The sequence below is a fragment of the Littorina saxatilis genome, linkage group LG9 (genome assembly GCF_037325665.1).
Source record: "Littorina saxatilis isolate snail1 linkage group LG9, US_GU_Lsax_2.0, whole genome shotgun sequence".
Lineage (NCBI taxonomy): Eukaryota > Metazoa > Mollusca > Gastropoda > Littorinimorpha > Littorinidae > Littorina > Littorina saxatilis.
The window spans coordinates 61,130,325-61,147,035 of record NC_090253.1 but is presented as its reverse complement, the minus strand read 5'-3'; the positions used below and the strand labels follow the sequence as shown (position 1 = coordinate 61,147,035).

The 16,711-nt window shown below is 42.9% G+C and overlaps 1 protein-coding gene across 2 annotated transcripts in view; it reads left to right on the top strand.

Annotated features, from left to right (window-relative positions):
• The window catches only part of LOC138976708 (protein PALS2-like), a 501,736-nt gene that overhangs the window by 140,585 nt on the left and 344,440 nt on the right, over positions 1–16,711 (top strand). The gene's annotated exons all lie outside the window — the stretch shown is intronic.

Below are 16,711 nucleotides of genomic sequence, written 5' to 3'. Positions count from 1 at the left end.
TCTGAAAAAGTGCTATGAGCTTACGGTCATTTACAGCAGGGTTTTGGGGGTTAAAAATAGAAATGATGTCACGGAGTCTTGTACCTTGACTCTTTTTGATGATGAAATACATTGCAAACAAACCACAAATAGAACTTAACATCCCCTGTAATACCTGTTCGTTGGTTTTAGAACACAAACCAATGACGCATAAAAAAAACTAAAAAAAACTTCAATGTCTTTGTGATTCTGTTTTAAACCAAAACTATCAAAATATTCAATATTCCCTGCCCATCATAATACACACCAACCCAATGAGATCCAACCTTATGCGCTGGGTCTGTGTTTATGACGTAAGACGAGGGTTGAAGTAAAGTTATCTCAGAAGGAAGTTGGTCTCTGGCGTAAACACCCATAAACGACCGTCTTGCCACGGGGTGTCTTAACAGTAGGCGAGAGATCTCTAGGCCATTCATGCTGTAAAATCAGTGATAACCTGCCTACTCCGATCAATTTCTAGCAACGAGTCCATTTCTGCATACACAATAACGTGAACAGGCTCTGCCAGGGGTGCACTAAACTTTAGTTCCAGACGCAAACCCCCACAGCGCACCAGCTCAATCTGATCTCCATCCAACATTGATGGTGACAGGTCGAATACATACAGCGTATAGCCTCCGGGGTAGTCTTCATAGACAATTCTGTTACCGACGTCACCAACACCCACCTCCTGTTCCTGTGGTCTAACTAAAGAAACTTCTCACATACTGTCTGTTTTCAAAGTCTGGTGTTAGTGGTTTGGACTTGTTTTCCATCAACATAGAGGCAGAGAAAATTCAAGTTGTGGGTTTTAAAAGTTGAATGGCTTTTTGGAGTAGCTACCGTTAAACGCAGCGCTCTCTACTGGTCCTACTACAACGCGTGTTGGTAGCTGCCTGAGAAGCAGATTGTCTAAAAACAGCACTAAGGTTTCCACGCGGGGTCTCGTAAGATTTTATAACTACTCTTTTTAGAGGGTATTTGGCTGTGGCCCTCTCTAGGGTTTTTGTGTGAGCAAGACTTACAGCTGGATTTAGTTTTGCTTTTCTGACAAACAAAGAGGCGTGTGTAATCACCCTTAGGTAAGCAGGGTTTAGTCCGTGGGTCATCACATTAAAACAGTTTTTTTTATGGAATGAGTCGAAGTTTTTACATCCACACCATTAAGCAAAAAACGACCCTGATTCAAAACAGACACAAGTAGTCGACCCATCATATCCACTTTACGGCTCCGTGCTGCCCTAGTACGGTGTGTTTGTAAACCTACATTATCGTCCCCTTGCAAGTAGTCAAAATGTTCCGGTGTGTCGCTATAATACAAGGCACTCAATAGATGACTACTTTCTTTCGCCTCAGCCCCGTAATTCTAGAGGGTTTCAATGTAGGCCCTATAGGGGTACGTGTTTTCAGAGGGACTAACCAGAGTTTGATTAAGAGACACATCCACCTGAGAAAAAAGAGAATGCAACCGCAGATTTACTGGAGCTACGTCGATGTCGGCGGGTAGTGGGGCACCGTTACCTTGAGTCACTTTAGCTCGAATAGACAAAAATGTATTTGTCAAATCCAGATATTCACTTCCTCCACCACTTATGTTAAATTCAATAGGGGGAGCCGATGCGGCAAACGATGCGAGAGGATGAAATTCAACATAGAGACCGTCTTCAATCGCAGTCTGGGTGGGTGGGATGGAAAACAAAACCAAACCAGAACCCATACTTTCTGCTGACTGCGGGTGCAATAACGCCATATTGAATATGTGTCTATCTAAATGGTTAATCAAAAATGTCTGGTTCGAAGTTTCTATGTCTCTGTTTAATTTTCTTGTGTTTTAGTTGGGTTTTTTTGTAGGTGGGTGCTTTTATACGACTTGTGCCGGGTTCACCCGGTGGAACGACCCTAGAGACTTGACCAAAAACTTCGTGAAACAAACGTTTTCCAGTTTGTTTAGCGCGTGTCAGTTTTAGCGGCTGTTTTAATATTTTGACGAGGCCAAGGACAAACAGAGATGACTACCACACAAAGTCCAGAGCAGCAAGTCAACCTCATCAGGCTGCGTACTGGCCACAACAGGCTCAATGCTCACATGAACCGAAAGTTCAAGCTGGCGCCATCACCAACCTGTGCCTGCGGTCAAGAAGACCAAACAGCGGAACACATCTTACAGCGATGTCCCTTACTAGATGAGGAACGAAAAGAAGTGTGGCCGTCACCAACTCCCTTGCAGACCAAACTATACGGCAGTCGACAGGAGTTGGAGAAAACGACAACATTTATCACCAGTGCTGGACTGATTGTGTAACCTCTGCGAACGCCAAGAAGAAGAAGAAGACCTGACTGTTGAGCTCATTTACGACACGGGCTTTTGTCGATCGCTTGTCCACTCGGATAATAAAATTACGGATATGCTCCCCCCTCCTATAAACTTTGCCCAAATGTGTCCTCTTCAGACATCTCGCGTATGAGAACAAAAGGAAACCGAACGGGCAAATCATATGGACAACACTGGATTTTTTCTTATTTAAACAAAAAAATGCAGCGTTTTCTCGAAAAGTTGTGTGTTTGTGTGCGCGTGCGCAGGTTTTCAATGTACTGTTTCGTTGAGAGGATCGTGGTTCGTGTTTTTCCTTTTCATTTAAAAATGTTCATTACAGACATATAAGACAAAATAGAGAAAAAGAGAGAAAAAATACAGAAAAAAAAGCTTACAGCAAACCAACCATCAGACACAATGTTTATTCCACAATTACACATCGCTACATTAGTAAAACATCACAACTGTGAAACAATCAATGCACAACTTTATCTTCTTGTTTCTGCCACCCAAACTCACTCCCCCTTTCACCCCCCCCCCCCCCCCTCTTCGCCTCAGTTCACAGCCGTGGTGACCTTTGTCTGGCCCCCTCCACCCCCTTTTGACACCCACTTGCGGGCCATAAATCACTCAAGTCCTCAAGCCAGGGATAGACAGAATTCGCCTGCTTTGATGACCGTAATCATTAGTCTTTCATGTTACAGTTTGCGGAAAACTTTGGACACGTGCGAGTACCAGCGATAGAAAATTAACAAAACACCTTCCTCCCCCCCTTAGGTGAAATGAAAACGGACGTTTTCAGCGTGCATTCGATCGATATAGGATCCCTTGAATTGACTGTGAATGGTTAATCACGCTTCCGTGATCTTGGGTGTTGTGGGTTTTTTCTGTGACATTCACAAACATACAAATGACAGAGTCCGACTAAAGGCTTTCTGAAATTTACTGTTGAGTAATAAGTGTGTCCTCTTGGGATCATGCAAGTGCATGGGGGATATCTTGGACACAGGGCGGACAGGCTTGCAAGCAAAATATATATATCTCTCTCTGACTGTTGACCGTCGTTGTAATTTCCCAGTTTGTAGTTGTTAGGGTATTTTAACATGTGGGCTTTATATTTTATAAGCTTGTACAAGAACATTGTTAGTAATAACGCGCGCTATATTTAGTTAAAAAGGGATCAACTTGGAATGCGCACCCGACATTCCAATTTGTTTTCCCTTTCTAATGGGTGAATTTTTTTATTATAACAGAATTGCTTCCTACATGCCGAAATAGATTAAATAAAAAAAATTAACAAATAGACGAATAGGGTTGATGTCATCTGACTGATTGGCTAATTACACACTTGACTGTATTTTGTTCACCTGGATCATAAAATTGCCGACCATGTTGATTTACCCACCCCCACTTGAGACATCAGCGTAGCCAACACACAACAAACCCAAAGTCGGACCGCAACAAGTTTTCATTATTTTATGCCCACCACCCTTTCACACCCCTCCGCTTACCCCTTCTCAGTTCACAGTTAATTGTCTGCAGCCTCAACCCCCCGTGGGAAATAAATCAATCGACTATCGTCGCCTGCTTTTGATGACCGCTTTAAATAATTTGTCAGATAGCAGTGTGCAAAAGACATCGTTGAGTGTGTTCCCTTTCCCATATGCTTAGGGCACGTGCCTTTTCAAGTCATTGTCAATTACAAAATGTAGGTCTTACAACACAGCAACTGATTTTCAGGTGACAGTATCAATGCCGGGTCCCTGCTCTGCAAAAAAAAAGTTTTTGCATTAATCAGCAGAAACATACTGCATAAGCGTAAGTTATATGCAGAGGAATGATGTTCTTAAGTTGTGAGATTTTTTTAATGATCACGATGCCTTCAGTGCTTACTAAATTCAGTGATTAGATTGTTTTTATAAGCCTATGATGAAGTTAGAATTCTGCTGCTCTGATTAGTGAAATATTCAAAAATGCTATCATGCTATACCGAGAGGCATAAATTCCGCAAACGGAACTTTAAAAAATCACAAAAAATCAACTCAGTGGTGAATGTTTTCAATGTTTGAATATTTTATTTATTGGCCATTTTAGTGTTTATAAACCTTCGATTAATTGATTTTGAATAGAACATCATGAAATGACAATTTTTCAAAAAAAGTGACTGAGTCCAAGCGCAATGATTTCGGAAAACGTTCAGTGTTCATCACGTTCAATGCTTTGGCCAGCTTTAAGCATCCCAATCGCTTGCTGTCTCTCTCCTTCATCAAGTCGTGGCATGATTGCGATATCTGGATACAGCCAAACAGCCAGTTGCATTTTATAGGGCCATATACACTATCTTTTTTACGTTATTGTCTCCCGTTCAGCCCATTGTCTTAGTGAGCTGTGGCTGGATGATGTGGATCAGCAATACTGCAAAGCGCACGCTGACAGCGTGAAACATTTGCTCCAACACTCAAGATGTCAACTACAAATTACAGGTTCAATCTGATTTTCGTTTGAGAGCAAAATCGTTCAATGCACTATTTGCAGAATTTATGCCTTTCAGTATATTTTGACACTGTCATTGCTTTGTAGACTTTTAATATATCTGCGTAATTGATTTCAACTCTTAGAAATCAAAAGTATAACAGATTGTATTGTGTCTCTTCTTGTCGTTGAATAATCACAACAACTGTAAAACAAATTTGCTTTGATAAAGCTCGGCCCGTTTTTCTCTCACAATTGTGCTCATTTTTGTTTTGTTTACATGCTCCAGACACAAAAAACTACAAAACGATTAATAAAAGTTCCGTTCCATGCATTCCGTCTCCTCTCAATCTAAGAACACCCCCCCCCCCCCCACCCATCCCAGTAGACCCTCCCCCCAAAGTTTTCCGCTAGCCTTTTCGACTTGTCCCAACGAAGCGTACAGGAGCGGGGCAATTAGGAGCCTTTGTAATTTTATGACCCGTCTGAAAGAAGCGATTGATTGGACACTGTCAAGTGCTCTTAAAGAAGCGACCAGACACGTGAGAATCACACTGTGAAATTTGACAAGAGGTTGACCCAAGTCTGGCAACCAGATGTTAGAGGGACAAAATAACTCACTGAAAAAGTGAGATCGCACGTGTCGGGCAGATGAAGGTTAGAAAAAAAGGAACATTCTTGGCATGGATAACACTGGAAATATAACGTGGAAAACTTGTAATTACAGGTGCTGGACTTTCAAATTCAACTTGATCGCACATGTCGCCCTTAATTGTCTCTCTCACTGCTTTCTCATTACCCTTGCAAGTTGAAACCACCCATCCCTCTCTTGCTTGATGGCAACTTTAAAGTTCTCCTTTTTCCCAACCGTTTTGTTCCCTCCCTAATAGGCAGTAGTTTCTGTGAGGACGTTAAGCTTAAGTTAACCAACCAACCAACCAATTGTTTCTGAACATTTTGGTTTTTATCTATCGTCGAACGCTGAAGAAGAAGAAGAAGAAGGTTTTTTATTTGGTATTGCTTCATTTTGCTTTTTTTCATTTACAATGTGAAAAAAGGCCAAAACCAAATAACTTTTAGTTTCCGATGACAAGGTGTAGTGTATTTAACAAAAAAAAGTGTGATTGTAATGGGATTGCTTCCATTTTCTGTGCACCTCCCACCTCTTCACATACACTTGATAGTCTTCAACTTCGACCAACGGCGATCGGTGGATAATTGAGACAGTACTAGCTCCGAGGAGCTTTCCAGGTTACCGAAAGACTTTGATTTTGATAACAATGTTGAAAAGGCTGTGAGCCCTTTTAGCCTCAAGGAGAGAGACGGACACCGGCCCCTATAATTGGCTTTGGAGCGTGTCTAAGTTTCGGGGGGCCCGGGTAGCTCAGGTGGTAGAGCACTGGACTTGTGATCGAAAGGTCGCTGGTTCGAATCCGGGCCGGGACGGAGACGGGTCAACTTTATGTGCAGACCCAGAGACGGTATCCATCTCCCACCCCCCCGTGTCATCACAATGGCACGTTAAAGATCTTGGTCATTCTAAACATGCATACATCAAAAGTCGTGAGGGTGTAAAAACTCGAATCGTATAAACCAATTCATGTCCAATAATAGACAATTAAGACCTGACGGACAATAAGCCCCTCAAAGTCAAAGTTCATTGCTTCCTGATCAGCATTTGAAACGTGTATCGCTTAGTGGGAATAAGGTGACGCGCTAGTGTGAGTTTTTGTTTGTGTGTGAGTGTGTGTGTGTGTGTGTGTGTGTGTGTGTGTGTGTGTGTGTGTGTGTGTGTTTCTTATATAGCAGTAACGGATGTTATTTGTGTTTGGAAAATTACAGACATTTAATTCTTGTACACAGATTAAAGACAGTTTCCCTTCCAGACTGTTCCATGTCAAATGTCTTAATGATTTTATTATTATACAAATAAAATACCCCCAAACTGTTCTGAAACGATCAATATGTCATTTCTTATGGAAGGAATACACACTGGCACACAGTCTTTTGTTGTCTTGGCCTGTGGCCTAAATCTGACACAACAAGGCTCGAAGAAGGGACATAATGCTTTATTTCATATATTAAAAAGAAATAGTGTCAACACTCAGTTGGCAGTAGGCCAGAGACATAGTAGGCAGTGGAAAGTTACTAAAAAGTGAACTGAGTTGAAAAGATGTGTATTTCTACTCCAGACATTATGGAGGCTCTGGTGTCACTAATATCAATGTGCTGTCTTTGCTTTGTTTAACAACCAGCATCAAAGAGGCGCATAGAGGACTGCCTGGGAGAAGAGGACCACCAGGACAAAGAAGAAAATCGATTGAATATGCTGTGCTGTTGCCCTGCAAAGCTACGTGCATTTGTAATTTCTCCGCAACATAATATACATTCTTTTGTTATGAAATAAAATTGTTGATCGTATCTTGAGTTTATGGTGTTACATGTAATATAGTCCTTATGATCTGTGACTGAATGTGAAAGTTGGTGTGTGTGTGTGTGGATGAATTTACCAAAACCTACATTCACTCTCAACGTTGTATTCACGTCGAAATCAAACCAAACCACAACCAAAAATTCACATTGTGTCGACGTGTAATTCACGTCAATTTTATTACGAAAAATGCACAAAAACTCAACTTTCACGTTAGGTCAACGTAGAATTCACGTAATTCTTGACCTACAATTTGACCTAAAATGTACGTTCCATTCACGTGGACATTACGTAAAAATGCAACGCAATTTCAACCAAACCACAACCACAACCAAAAATTCACGTTGTGACAACGTAGAATTCACGTAATGTTTTTACGAACAATCCACCTCCACCAATAATTCACGTTGCATTCACGTTGGTGTCACGTAAAATGCAACGTTGTTTTCCAACGTTATTCCCGCGTGATTTCGTCCATACAAATCTACGTAAAAAAACGTTGAAACGCAACGTAAACCCAACGTGAATACAACGTAAAATTGTTTGCTGGGTGTCTCACAGTGTCCAGGGAAGACTGTGCCACGCTGTGTGGACAACACCAAGAGGCGCGCACGTGTGGCTACATGCACATTTCTGGGGAGTTCGCGTACTGCTGCATGCAGGCGGTCACCAAGCGGGATGTCGAGCCAGCGTTCTGGAAAGTCCACGGGTCATCTACACATTATCAGAAAACCTGTGTGTAACTCATGGGTTGACCCTGTCGCCACTAAATTGGAAACGCCCTGGGAACTTACCTTACAGCGCTTGCATGCAGTAATTGATGTTTTTCATTGGTTGTTATTCAGTAATATACGTTTTGGGCGGGGATGTAGCTCAGTCGGTAGCGCGCTGGATTTGTCGGATAAGACCGAATTCCCATTGTCGCCTAACATAGAATGCCAAATGTCGCCTAATTTCGAAGTGCCAAATGGTGCCTAACACCGAATTACTTTTTATATTTAGTCAAGTTTTGACTAAATATTTTAACATCGAGGGGGAATCGAAACGAGGGTCGTGGTGTATGTGCGTGTGTCTGTGTGTGTGTGTGTGTGTGTGTGTGTGTGTGTGTGTGTGTGTGTGTGTGTGTGTGTGTGTGTGTGTGTAGAGCGATTCAGACTAAACTACTGGACCGATCTTTATGAAATTTGACATGAGAGTTCCTGGGTATGAAATCCCCGAACGTTTTTTTCATTTTTTTGATAAATGTCTTTGATGACGTCATATCCGGCTTTTCGTGAAAGTTGAGGCGGCACTGTCACGCCCTCATTTTTCGATCAAATTGATTGAACTTTGGTCAAGCAATCTTCGACAAAGCTCGGACTTCGGTATTGCATTTCAACTTGGTGGCTTAAAAATTAATTCATGACTTTGGTCATTAAAAATCTGAAAATTGTAAAAAAAAAAAAAAAATTTATAAAACGATTCTAATTTACGTTTATCTTATTCTCCATCATTTTCTGATTCCAAAAACATATAAATATGTTATATTTGGATTAAAAACAAGCTCTGAAAATTAAATATATAAAAATTATTATCAAAATTAAATTGTCAAAATCAATTTAATAACACTTTCATCTTAATCCTTGTCGGTTCCTGATTCCAAAAACATATAGATATGATATGTTTGGATTAAAAACACACTCAGAAAGTTAAAACAAAGAGAGGTACAGAAAAGCGTACTATCCTTCTTAGCGCAACTACTACCCCGCTCTTCTTGCAATTTCACTGCCTTTGCCATGAGTGGTGGACTGACGATGCTACGAGTATACGGTCTTGCTGAAAAATGGCATTGCGTTCAGTTTCGTTCTGTGAGTTCGACAGCTACTTGACTAAATGTTGTATTTTCGCCTTACGCGACTTGTTTTTATATTTAGTCAAGTTTTGACTAAATATTTTGGGGACACCGCGAAGCGTCCCGGTACCAAAGCGTCCCGGTACCGAAGCGTCCCGGTACCAAAGCGTCCCGGTACCGAAGCGTCCCGGTACCAAAGCGTCCCGGTACCGAAGCGTCCCACTATAACGCGTCACAGGACTTAGACTTTTTTTTGTGTGTGATCTTGAGTGACCTTGATTTGACCTTGACTTGACTAACCATATTTATTTTTTTAAATTTAATCTTGACCTTGATTTGACCTTGACTTCACTGATTTTTTTAATTTTGCACAGACCTTGATTTGCTTTCAGTAAAAAAAAAAATCACTTTTTGTCCAACTTTTCCCCAACTTTACTTTAGATCTGTACTCACAACACACCAATTTGGAAATACTGTACCCACGTGGACAAGTTCGGGGGAAAAGTCCACAAGAGGGATATGTCTGTTATCACACACGCTTTCTGGCTTCACTAAGCGTGAGCGTCGGAAAAAAGTCTTTTCAGTTCTGCCTCCGACTTTTAAATTGTATCATTTGGGTTAATTTGGGTTTGTTTGGGTTCATTTGGGTAATAAAAAACGCTCGCGCTGGACCCGAGTACTCTTCAGACTGGCTCGCTCCCCCAGTATGAAAGTTTTTGTCTTGTGCACGTTTAAGACCAAGTGATTGCTCTGTGTGAATTACAGGCATTCCCTTTGCTATATAAATACATTGGCATGCGAGCCGAGGATGTGCGTGGTGACTGGTACCGGGACGCTTCGGCACCGGGGCGTCCCGGTACCAAAGCGTCCCGGTACCCCTGTGACGCGTTATAGTGGGACGCTTCGGTACCGGGACGCTTCGGCACCGGGACGCTTCGGTACCGGGACGCTTCGGTACCGGGACGCTTCGGTACCGGGACGCTTCGTGATGTACCCAATATTTTAACATCGAGGGGGAATCGAAACGAGGGTCGTGGTGTATGTGCGTGTGTGCGTGTGTGTGTGTGTGTGTCTGTGTGTGTGTGTAGAGCGATTCAGACTAAACTACTGGACCGATCTTTATGAAATTTGACATGAGAGTTCCTGGGTATGAAATCCTCGAACGTTTTTTTCATTTTTTTGATAAATGTCTTTGATGACGTCATATCCGGCTTTTCGTGAAAGTTGAGGCGGCACTGTCACGCCCTCATTTTTCAACCAAATTGGTTGAAATTTTGGTCAAGTAATCTTCGACGAAGCCCGGACTTCGGTATTGCATTTCAGCTTGGTGGCTTAAAAATTAATTAATGACTTTGGTCATTAAAAATCTGAAAATTGTAAAAAAAAATAAAAAAATTATAAAACGATCCAAATTTACGTTTATCTTATTCTCCATCATTTTCTGATTCCAAAAACATATAAATATGTTATATTCGGATTAAAAACAAGCTCTGAAAATTAAATATATAAAAATTATTATCAAAATTAAATTGTCCAAATCAATTTAAAAACACTTTCATCTCATTCCTTGTCGGTTCCTGATTCCAAAAACATATAGATATGATATGTTTGGATTAAAAACACGCTCAGAAAGTTAAAACAAAGAGAGATACAGAAAAGCGTGCTATCCTTCTTAGCGCAACTACTACCCCGCTCTTCTTGTCAATTTCACTGCCTTTGCCATGAGCGGTGGACTGACGATGCTACGAGTATACGGTCTTGCTGAAAAATGGCAGCTACTTGACTAAATATTGTATTTTCGCCTTACGCGACTTGTTTTTTTAACTGTTTTTAATCCCATTGTTCGCTCCATTACAAAAGGCTGGCATTTGACTATATTTGGTTTAAACACGATTTTATTCAGAATTTCACAGGATAAAATGGACTGATTTTACACACAAACAAGCAATATACTTATAGGCAGTGAGTAACATGACGTACAATTACACAGCCTGCCTGTTGTTGGGTGCCACGTTGCCCTGAACGTGAACCCCGCAGTCTTAACACAAGGCATGTCCGCAAGGGACACAAACTGCTCTATGCCATTCCAAACACCCGGACCACACTCGCTATATCGGCGCGGCAGCAGTGACACCTGTTGTTGGGTACCATGTTGCCCTGAACGTGAACCCCGCTGTCTTAACACAAGGCATGTCCGCAAGGGACGAACACTGCTCTATGCCATTCCAAACACCCGGACCACACTCGCTATATCGGCGCGGCAGCAGTGACACCTGTTGTTGGGTGCCATGTTGCCCTGAACGTGAACCCCGCAGTCGTAACACAAGGCATGTCCGCAAGGGACGAACACTGCTCTATGCCATTCCAAACACCCGGACCACACTCGCTATATCGGCGCGGCAGCAGTGACATCTGTTGTTGGGTGCCACGTTGCCCTGAACGTGAACCCCGCAGTCGTTGCACAAGGCATGTCCGCAAGGGACAAAAACTGCTCTATGCCATTCCAAACACCCGGACCACACTCGCTATATCGGCGCGGCAGCAGTGACACCTGTTGTTGGGTGCCATGTTGCCCTGAACGTGAACCCCGCAGTCGTAACACAAGGCATGTCCGCAAGGGACGAACACTGCTCTATGCCATTCCAAACACCCGGACCACACTCGCTATATCGGCGCGGCAGCAGTGACACCTGTTGTTGGGTGCCATGTTGCCCTGAACGTGAACCCCGCAGTCGTAACACAAGGCATGTCCGCAAGGGACTAAAACTGCGTTCCGGGGGTTCAAGAGACAAACGGGGCACGAGTTGTCGGGTGCCCTTCTGGGGGAGCTGCTGCGGTCTATGGTGTCGTCCTGGTCATCCTGGTGGTTGACGTTTTCCTCGTCCGTTTCTGGCTCTCTATCTGGGTTGCCTTCTCGTGGTCCGCGGGTTAGGGGGAGTCCCATATTTACCCGATGCTCCCCAGCATGTCGTAAGAGGCGACTAACGGATTCTGTTTCTCCTTTTACCTTTGTTAAGTGTTTCTTCTATAGAATATAGTCAATGTTTGTAAAGATTTTAGTCAAGGAGTATGTAAGAAATGTTGAGTCCTTTGTACTGGAAACTTGCATTCTCCCAGTAAGGTCATATATTGTACTACATTGCAAGCCCCTGGAGCAATTTTTTGATTAGTGCTTTTGTGAACAAGAAACAATTAACAAGTGGCTCTATCCCATCTCCCCCCTTTCCCCTATCCCATCTCCCCCCTTTCCCCGTCGCGATATCCTTGAATGGTTGAAAACGACGTTAAACACCAAATAAAGAAAAGATGGTCCATCAGCGTTGCCGTCTTCGTCAGTTTGGGATTCTGATGTCTCAACATGATCCTCGGCATATCTCCTAATGAACGCGCATGCTCTTTTGACGAAGGCCAGCGGGGCGATTTGTTGACCTGTGAGTTGTTCGCCAAGGACTGCAAGTCGTCGCTCATTATTGACTCTGCAACACCGAACGCCTCCTTGCGATCTCCTCGCCGTTTGTCAGAAGGGAAAGGTCATTCAGTTTGCATTCTATCAATTTGTTGAGAATGTCCAAAAAGACGAAGAAATTCGGATGAGGATGACCCATCTTGCGTTTCAGCACGGCGTGGAAGCTTTCTACGCTATTATTGGTTCGCTGTGGAAGACCAAATACAGAGAGTCTTGCCGGGGTAATTTTCCGGAGCCAGTAACGTTCATAGTACCCGAGGAAATCGCTCAGCTTCCATTCTGTGTCTGGCGCAAGTTGAGGTCGCTGGTTTCGCAGTTCATCAAACGTTGCCTCGACGTTTTCGGCTGGTAGAAGGGCTAACGTCATCAACTGGTGGATGAATCACTTCAGGTCACTATTTCGATGGAATGCTCCCAATAGGCCAATTTTACGCACCCGCTTCAAAAGCGCTTGGGAATAGTGAAACCAACACCCATGGCTTGGACAGTCAAAGACTTCACGACAGGCGTTCATAAGTCCTATTTCATAGTCCGTCATCGTTATCGTAATGGTGATCCCGTCCATGATTTGCTTCATCCGGCTCAGGCATGCAACATATAGTTGCTGTGTTCTCGAGGTCAGCAGTGCGAAGAAGAGAGGGAAAACATGGTTCCCACGGTGTAGGTGCTGTGTTCTCGATGTCAGCAGTGCCAAGAAGAGAGGGAAAACATGGTTCCCACGGTGTAGGTGCTGTGTTCTCGAGGTCAGCAGTGCGAAGAAGAGAGGGAAAACATGGTTCCCACGGTGTAGGTGCTGTGTTCTCGAGGAGAGCAGTGCGAAGAAGAGAGGGAAAACATGGTTCCCACGGTGTAGGTGCTGTGTTCTCGAGGTCAGCAGTGCGAAGAAGAGAGGGAAAACATGGTTCCCACGTTGTAGGTGCACCGTAAGTAAGGAATCAAAAAGAGGCGGCGTCACCTTGAACGTTCCATCGCAGAATAAGGGCCCCTCGTACGCGTCAAAGAGTCCGTGCGTCTCGCGACCAGAGTCGGTGAAGATGATAGCATGATCCCCAGCGACCTCAACTGTGTCTCTAAATTGGAAAAAATAGTACATTTAGGGGACTAAACTAAAGATTTATCGGTTTAAAACAACCTCACACACAAATATTGGAAGTTAGAAATAACCTTACATAACATGAATCTTTTAATTGATAGATTTTACTCAATAAAGTAGTCACAAAGTCTATTTTAGGAGCTATAGATAGGAGATAGTTACATGAGCTCAAGGAACAAAATTAATGTTGAGGTGCTCCAATTTCTAAACGAGACAGGTGGTTTTTTTCATTTATATTTTTGTAATCAGCATACGTCACCCACCAAACTTTTGGTCCCAAGGCAGTTCAAAGTAGCCGATAATTGTCACGGATCTACGTAATTATACTAGGTCCGTGATAGTGCAATTCGGCGTTATTTCGCTTTCCCTCAAGTACTCTTCTACTTAAATTTGACATATTTTTTTGAGGAAAGCCTATTGTCTATACTAAAATGAATAATAATTAAAATTATTCTGTCACAAGCAGTTTGAAATGTTGCATAGGTTTTACATTCCATGAGATAGTGATATAAATATTCTACTTACAAGTAGTTCAAGGCGTAGCTTTGTTGACTCATGTACGCTGTTGAGAGCACCTCTGCTGCCTCAGCTACTGTCCGGGGGAGTGAAGGCTGGTTCAAGCGGCGCCTCTTCTGCATCGTGCTCTCCATTCTCCTGAAGCTAAATGCACCACGTACACCACTTTCTCGCATAGTGGTGTCATAAATATCTCTCAACGATGACGAGGATGCTTCGGCTTTTCGTTTCATCGACGCTGTGGCTTAAAAAGAAGAACGCCAATGATAGGGAGGATCACGGAAATCCTCATAGGGCCCCCATTTCGGATCACTGGGATTCAGCGTTAACGTACCTAAATGCGACAATATTTGTAGAAGTTGTTCAAAACAATGTTTTCTCGCGGTTCACCAGAAGCCTAGAAGGGCCACACCAGCTCTTTAAAAAAAATGTTTTGACGCAATCAGCTCTGTTTCCAAGTTTCCCGCGATTTTTCTGTGCACGAAAACCAAGACATGCCCAAAACAGCCGAAAAATTCGGTCAACTTTGGACAGGTGGGATAGCGAAACCAGAGATCATTTGAATTCAACATCAAGGAAGTGTTGAGTAAAAATGTAGACACATTAATAAAGAAATGCAGTTAATTGAAAACCTCTGCACAGTTTTGGAGAACTGGGTCCAGCATTTTCGTACTCGTCGTGTTTCAAATTAATTACAGGATTTTTCAAGAATTTTATGGACACCTTCATTGGTGGTTGGCGAGATACCAGCACATAGTAAAAAAATAATTTTTTTTTAACCATGTTAACCGCACCTTGTATCTTGAAGTGGTTGTCTGGAAGCGGTCCGTGTGAGTGAGGGTTGGTTACTCTGCAGACGCCATCTCTGATGACCGCTCGGCCCCTGCAGTCTGCATCCGTACATGACAGGTATCGCGACAACCCTATGCGCTTTGTACATGTACCTTGGTACTCATGGTCTTCATGTCGATATAAAGTGGTGTCCTTCCTTCTTCCTTCAAATGTGGTATACATGGTGGCAGACTCGGAACTGTGTAACTTGCTTTGATTCGTTGTGACTTTATATAATGCTGGTTTTCAATGTTGGCCATCATAGCTGGACTCCGAACACTTTGTTCACATCACCATGGGTGCAACCTGGAAAATTCCAAAAACCTGCAAAAGTTGGGTTAGGGTTAGGGTTGCAGGGGCAGCGCCCCGTTGGGGGGGTCTGGTGGGCTTAGCCCCCCAGAAGCTGAAGCTTTTTTAGTATTTAAAATGCCAAAAAAAACTCTCCTGGAACTAAAACATACAAAGTAAACCATACTATTCATCCTAAAATTTGTGCTCTCTTACTAGTCTTAGTGATTCATGAATCATTATTATGCTCGTCAACTTTTCAAAAACCGGCACTGCCGGCAACCGATGAAACCAAAAACCGGCTGTAGCCGGCAGAGTTGCACCCATGCATCACGCCAAACTGAACGCGAAATTTACGTGACATGTACGTGAAGCTCAACATTACCCTTTCTCAATTGTGAATAGAGCTCAACTTGGCGTTCTTTTCTTTATTTTGCGTTCTGTTCTTGGCAATATGTTTGTCACGTTATTTCCCATAAAAACGCGGAAGACATTAAGTGGGCTTTCTTTGTCTGTCTAACTATTTTGTCTGTCCGGGACCGTCTGCCCGCCCCCCCCCCCTCTCTCTCTCTCCCTCTCTCTTTTCCTATCTCTCTCTTTCTCTTTCTGTCTTTCTCTTTGTATCTGTCAAATCTCTCTCTCTCTCTCTCTCTCTCTCTCTCTCTCTCTCTCTCTCTCTCTCTCTCTCTCTCTCTCTCTCTCTCTCTCTCTCTATCACTCTCTCATTCTATGTTAGGCGCCATTAGACAATTCGACATTAGGCGACATTTGGAATTCTATGTTAGGCGACAATTGGAATTCGGTGTTGGGCTCCATTTGGCAATTCGACATTTGGCGACATTTGGAATTCTATGTTAGGCGACAATGGGAATTCGGTGTTAGGCGCCATTTGGCAATTCGAAATTAGGCGACATTTGGAATTATATGTTAGGCGACAATGGGAATTCGGTGTTAGGCACCATTTGGCAATTTGACGTTAGGCGACATTTGGCTAAAGAACAAATTCTAAGTTAGGCGACAAATGGAATTCGGTCTAAGGCGACAATTGCAATTCGGCGTTATTCCGCGTTCCCATCAGCACTACACCTGTACGCGAGTGCTCGGTCGCTTTTTGAAAATGTGTTTCTTGAACGGAAAATATAGAATATCACGCTGTCCGAAGGCATGGATTTCTTATCGGACAATGACAGCGCTCAGTTCAAAACGATAGGACATCTGACCGCCATGCGGCAATGTGAATCGGACATTTGAGCCTTTCAATCTGTCTATGTCCGATGTCCGACGCCTAACGACATCCCTGATCAAGTATTGCAATTTTAGTACAGTTGTAAGTGTTTATTAAACAAATAAGGTATTTTTATTTGTGGATTATTATGAGGTTGACAGAAATGGAACATAGTCTTTCTTTTTGATGGAAAAAGAATCTCCAGGCAAGTGATGTAATTGGTAAG